Genomic DNA, 7,310 nt, shown 5'->3' on the forward strand with positions numbered 1-7,310 from the left:
CATGGACTAAGAAGAGAAGGACTAAGAGCTGGTGGCCAGGAGCAGACTTGCAGAATGTGCCCTTTGGAGATGTAAATTATTATATATGCCTGAGTGGGGTTTTTTTGTGTGTTTGTGTGTTTTTTAATAAAGCTAAAGTGGATAGAGAGAAAGAAATACTGTTAACTGATGGTACATAGAGGGGATTATAATCAATGTAATGAAACAAGGTATATGATTTGTTAAATGTAAAATTGATGATATGCCCTGTAAACTTTCACTCAATCCACAATAAAAACCTTAAAAAAATAAATAAATAAATAAAAAGATATAGCATCTGATCAAGAGCCAATGGTACTGAAGGAAGACGCCCAAGGTACAATGATGGCATTAGCCAACAAGAAGACATAGGGAATTGATGGAATACACATTGAAATCTTTCAACAAACTGAAGCACCACTGGAGGCACTAACTCATCTGTGCAATAAATTTGGAAGACAGCTAACTACCTGGACAACTAGATTGGGAGAGATCCATATTTGTGCCCATTCGAGAGAGAGGTGACCCAATAGAACGCAGAAAATATAGGACAATATTATTAATATAACATGCAGTTAAAATTTTGCTAAAGATAATTTTTTTTAAAAAAGATAATTCTTCAACCATACATTGACAGGAAACTACGAGAGGTTCAAGCCAGAATCAGACAAGGACATGGAATGAGGGATGTCACTGATGATGTCAGATATGTATTGGCTGAAAGCAGAGAATACCAGAAAGATGTTTACCCGTGCTCTATTGATTATGCAAAGGTTATCAACTGTTTGGATCATGGCAAGCTATGGATAACATTGTGGAGAAAGAGTATTTTGGAACACTTAGTTATACTCATGAGGAACCTGTACATAGACCAGGAGGCAGTTGACTTTGTCTTCTCAAGCTGACCTTTGAAATTTTCTGTTCAGCTCTTATATCTCATTTCTTCCATTTGCTTTAGCATCTATGCTGGAGAGCAAGTTTCAGTGTCTCTTCTGACATCCATTTTTACCTTTTCCTTCTTTCTTGTCTTCTTAATGACTTTTTGCTTAATGGATAAAAAGATTGAAGTTGTCAAAGACTTTATTTTGTTTGCATCCACTATCAACTCTCATGGAAACAACAGTCAAGAAATCAAACAATGTACTGCATTAGGCAAATATCCTGCATAAGAGCTCTTTAAACTGAAACACAAAGATGTCAGTTTGAGGAGTAAGGTGCACCTAACCCAAGCCATGGTATCTTCAACAGCTTTATATGCATGTCAAAGTTGGACGGTGAATAAGTTAAGATCGTAGAAGAATGGATGCATTTGAGTTATGATGTTGGAGAATATTGACAGTACCATGGACTTCCAAAAGAACAAATAAATCTGTGTTGGAAGAAGTACAGCCAGGTGCTGGCCCAGTGGCAACATTAATGGGCTCAAATGTAGCAATGATTGTGGGTTTGGCCCACGGCCAGTCAGTGTTTTGTTCTGTTGAGCACAGGGTCGCTATCAGTCATACTGACTCAATGCACCTAACAACAACAACCATTTCAAGAGATAGCATATGATCAAAAAATGATCATATTGATGGTACAAGTCCAAGCTGCACTGAAGGCATTAGAAATAACTAGGCTCTAGGAGTTGATGCAATACCAATTGAAATGTTTCAACAAAATGATGTAGCACTGGAAGCACTCACTACTCTATGCCAAGAAAATTTGAAGATGGCTATCTGTCCAACTGATTGGAAGAGATCCATATTTGTGACCGCTCCAATGAAACATGACTCAACAGAATGCCGAAATAATCAAACATTATCCAATATTATGCGAAAGTAAAATTTTGCTGCAGGTAATTTTTAAATGATATTTAAAAGTAGCAGTACATCAACAGGGAGCAGCCCAGAAATTCAAGTGCGATTTAGATGAGAACATGAAACTAGGGATATTATTGCTAACAGCAGAGGGATATTGGATGAAAGCAGAGAATACCAGAAAGATATTTATTGTTGTTGTTCGGTCAATTTCAGAATCAATTTTGACCTCCCTACAGTTTTAGTCCTCCAAACTTCCCTACAAAAGCACAGTTGAGAGAAAAGTCTTTTTAAGTTGTATACACATCAGCCATATAGGTTGTTGTTGTTGTTGTTAAGTGCCGTCGAGTCGTTTCCAACCCATAGCGACCCTGTACAGGGTTTCCGAGGCTGTAAATCTTTATGGGAGGAGAACGCCTCATCTTTCTCCGCGGAACAGCTGGTAGTTTTGAACTGCTGGCCTTAAGGTTCGCAGCCCGATTCGTAACCACTACGCTACCAGAGCTCCTTAGCCATATAGGTAAACACCTCCAAAAAGTTTGGCTATGCTACTGACAGAAAAATTAACAAGATTGCCATTTCTCACATTTCAGCCCCACAGGACTTAGTCTCCTCTCTTATTGCTATTTTTTGTGCAAAACACTCACTTGCATATGGATTGTATTATCTTACCTAGTCTACTAATAAGAAGCATGTCCTTGAAGAATAAAGTCCTGTTTTGAGCTCCATCCCCACACGGCCTGCCTGCATGTACTTAGTGCATACCTTGTGGGTGATGGCTTTGCAGACTGTTCTCTGGTTATAAGACAGAGCCCAAAATGGTCTCCTACTGCAAAAATTCAGATTACCTTTCAAATTACATTATAACCCATGCTAGAGTGTGGACACAGATGTTAGCTCCTAACGCAAAGCAACAGATTCGGTTGCAGCTGCCTAAAGTGCTAGGTAAAGAAAGATAATGAGGCAACATATGGACTCAGAGATTGAAGGACTGATGATGTCTGCCATGTGCATAAGTGAGGTGTATGGTGGTATATACGCTCAGTACTTGTGATCCCAGCTCACACCATTTAACCTAGATCTGAATTTTAGTAACTTCAAGAACTAATCACATTAAAGTTCCTTTCCCTCACTGAAAATACTGGCCAGGGAACAGAGGATTAAGTCTTCCAAATATATATTTCCACGTATAATCTTTACATAAAAGTTTGGTGAAGAATACTCTTCCTATTCAGACTAAAAGGTCAACACCATGGGCCCAAAATTCTCTCCTCTTCCCACACATGCACAATTAAGAACCCTTTGTCAGTAGGAACTTTGAAATGGCTGCCAACTTTTCCATAAAAGCATTAACATCAAAGCTCTTCTTTCTAGAATCAATCCCAGAATCACTGGAGGCTTCCAGTGATTATGTATTACTCGCTTCTATTTCAATAGCTACTGTGCTTTTCTGTTTTAAAAGTTCCTTTTTCTCATCCAGTGTTCTCCTACAAACCTGTACATCAAACACAACCCCAAGATCAAGAGTGAAAAAGTTCAGATCTGGTTTCAGATTTTTCTTCTTTTATTATAAAACCACTTAACATAACCTTGCCCAAAGTCATTTCATCATGGCAACACTATTAAGTTCAACCTCCTTTCTGGATGGAGTAAAGAGATGTCCTAGAGCTTCAGCAATCTCAAAATAACAAATTAAATCCATTCTTCTTTTGATGTGCTTCTAGTAGTCTTCTACTAAGCCAGAAAAAAAAAACCTTAACTTTTTCTCTAGTGTGAAGTATCAAAGAAATCTATTTTATGATTCTTACCAAAAGAAGCCCATCACAAAGTGAAGCACATCATTAAGCCCTGACATCCTCCTCTGCTGGTTTTATAATCACATTTATTATATTTCCAAGACAATCTTCCTCATCAGCTTCTATTTCCCTAATCAAATCACATTGTTTGAAAAAGCAATTTTACTTAATACTTGCTATCCTCTCCATATTAATGTACATCCTTGTTCTCGCTCCACTCTAACTAGTCTAGAGCATTTAGCATTTATGCAATCTATAAATGGCTTGACATTCCTCCTATTTTCCCTGAGTGAAAATAAACCATTCAGGTCAGGGGCATTTAAAATTTCCCTTAAAAACAACTTACAATGGTTATAATGGACTAAAAGCATCCCCAAAATAAAAGTTAGAAATAGTCTCCTTCACAGATAAATGAGAAAATAAAGTTTTAAAATGGATTGCTTCTCTCAAGAAATGTTCTTTAAGATCAATTTACCTTGAAAAGTTAACTTAAAATCTTTCTAGAAGTTTCCCAAATCCCCAATGTTGAGATCATGATTTTAATGCAGGGCAAAGACACAGGGATGCACACACCAGCATGAGATGCAATGGACAGGCCTAGCTAGTTGGGCCTGGATTAGCAGATAGGCTAGACCAGAGTCCAGATAGATCTGGGTCCTGTCAACAGGGAAGGACTATACCCACCATCATTTTCTTCACTGACTGCTAGTCTAGAGGTACAAAACACAATCAGATAGAAGTTAGAGGAACAAAAGAAACCCACTTAAGGACTGGAAAACAGCTGATACTTGACACACCTGTTGAGCCACAATTAACATGGCATTTTTGTGGGGAGAGGGGGAGATTATATTTTAAAGTCACATGGTGCTGTAATGGATGAACTGTAAGGTACTATAAGATATTATCAGAGTCTGGTGTGGTGCCATAGGATAAGCATTGAACTGCTAACCAGAGGTTGGCAGTTCAAATCCACCAGTCACTTCTTGGAAACCTTATACAGGGTCACTATAAGGAGCTCTGGTAGCGTAGTGGTTACGAATCGGACTGCGAACCTTAAGGTCAGCGGTTCGAAACTACCAGCCGCTCCGCAGGAGAAAGATGAGGCTTTCTACTCCCGTAAAGATTTACACCCTCGGAAACCCTGTACAGGGTCGCTATGGGTCGGACCCGACTCGATGGCACTCAACAACAACAACATAAGTTGAAACCAACTCAGTGGCACTTAACAACAAAGACAATTAGCATCAGGCATATTCTATCTGTAATCGTTCTCCCAGTTTACTAGGGAATATTAAATGGAATAAAAATGAAGATGTTAAAAAATGGAAACAATGTTCAAAGGCTTACAGAAAATGGAATTTTCTCTTTCAGCTGAAAAAGATCCAGCCTAGTCTTCCTTTGATAGGATAGTACCTACCACAGGAACACAAATACACACTACAGAGAAAGCAAGTCCGAACTAAAGTGGGCTTGGCAAACACGTTTTGAAAACTGACGTAAGAATTTTGAAAATTCTCTTTCTAGAAAATCAAATTTAAAATGACCTATTTTCATTAACCTGATTATATAAAATATGCCATGTCTAACTTTGTTATTGACTCTTGGTGTGGCACTGTAATTATCAGCACTGGACTGTGAACCACAAGGTCAACAGTTCAAACCTATCAGTTACTCCTTGGAAATCCTATACTCACTATGAGTCAGAACCCACTCAATGGCACTTAACAACAACATAATTTTTATTATTAACCCCATCTTTATTTTATCCAGAATTCCATCTATATTTATGTAAAATAAAACTACTTTAATTTTTAAAATTTAGCTGAAGAAGTTAACTAGACACATGTACCGTGGCAGATCTCACAAGCACACAGTTGTACTTTCTAATGGACTAAGTAAATATCATTGCCATGACTACATCTTTTGTCTTAAAATACCAATGAACATACAGCTGAACAACTTTTCACAAAATGGAACCTAAAAGCATGACTCAAGCCTTCAAGGAAAGCAATCAAATCCCTTCAGGACAAAGCCCCCTCTAAGACTGAAACTCAAAGGAAACACATGAGCAGGCATGTAAGCTTGCTGGCAACCACTTTGGTCTACTGATGAGTGGAAGAGGGGGAAAGGCAGCAGTGAAAAAATGGACTGAGTCCAACCATGTTCCGTAGACTCCTGGTGACCTGGAAATGAGAGAGAAAAAAGGCTGGTTGGTCCAAAGTGTAGTCAGACCTAGGGACTCCTGAGCCCATGGACAAGGACTTAGCCTCAGAGGCCTAGAGCTAAGGATGAAGCATCCAGCTGATAAGAAGTGAAAGGAGACACACAAGAACTCCCAAACTTGCAGATAGTACTCATTTGACCTAGCCTCGATGGCTTATCAGAACTCAACTTTTTTTTGTGTTTAAACAAAAAAAAACCACAACAATTTTTGAGAAAGGAAATGAGGATAAATGCTACAATTTGATGAACTTGACCTATACTAGTCTATATGGACCTAGCTAGTTTATATGGAGAACATGACCTGAAGATTGTTGTTGTAACGTGCTGTGGAGACAGTTCCGACTCATAGCGACCCTGTACAGGGTTTCCGAGCTATAAATCTTTACGGGAGCAGAAAGCCTCATCTTTCTCCCGCAGAAGAGCTGGTAGTTTCAAACTGCTGACCACGAGATTAGCAGCCCGTTTCATAACCACTACACTACCAGAGCTCCTTACTTAGGGAAGTAGTAACTCAAAATATCAACAGAGAGGGAAGGAGTCTTCACATCAAGTATCAATGCTATCCCCCTCTGTATACAGGGTAGATAGGGATGGGCAACTTAGATATTGGCTACCTAAAATGATGGGGTGATAAAGGCATAAAGTGACTGGCTTACAAGGTTTCAAGAGGGAGTTTAGTTTAAGAGTGTGTGTGTGGGAGAAGTTAGAGTCTCCACTGAATAGTTTTCATCTTATCTAGATGGGTCTGGTGAAAAAAGATATGGATAAGATTCTTATGATTCAATAGTGAGTAATCGTTATCAATAATTGCCAACTGTCACAACTGTAAAAGTAGAAGTTTTGTAACAAAAATGGAGGAGCAGTTAATCTTATAGTCCAGAAACAGAGGACCCTAGGACTATCAAGAGAAAAGAGCACAAGCAGAATGCGAGACCCTGTCCAGAGAAGCAGTGACACTAGAGATGGAGGCAGAGATGGGGACATGGAGAGAGGGAGCAGCAGAGGTCTCTAGACTCATGGAAAATGAGGGACTGAGAGCTGGCAGCCAGGAGGCAACCTTGTAGAATGTATCCTTTGGTGGTTTAAATTGTTATATATGCCTGAGTATTTAAAAAAAAAAAAAAAGAGGTAAAATGATTTAGAAATACTATTAACTGATGGTACATGGAAGGGATTATAATCATTGTAATGAAACAAAGTATATGATTTATTGAATGTAAAATTGATGATCTGCCCTGTAAACTTTCACTCAATTCACAATAAAAACATGACTCACAGTGACCCTGTAAGATTGAGCAGAATTGTCCACAGTTTTCTATGGCTGTATGTAATCTTTTCAGGAGCAGATTGTCATGTCTTTTTTCCCCATCAAATCACTGGGTAGGTTCAAACTGCCAGCCCTTTGGTTAGCAGCCAAGTGCTTAATCATTGTGTCACCAGGGTTGTTGTGGGTCAGAATCGACTCGAGGGCCAA

The sequence above is a fragment of the Chrysochloris asiatica genome, unplaced genomic scaffold (genome assembly GCF_000296735.1).
Source record: "Chrysochloris asiatica unplaced genomic scaffold, ChrAsi1.0 scaffold00193, whole genome shotgun sequence".
Lineage (NCBI taxonomy): Eukaryota > Metazoa > Chordata > Mammalia > Afrosoricida > Chrysochloridae > Chrysochloris > Chrysochloris asiatica.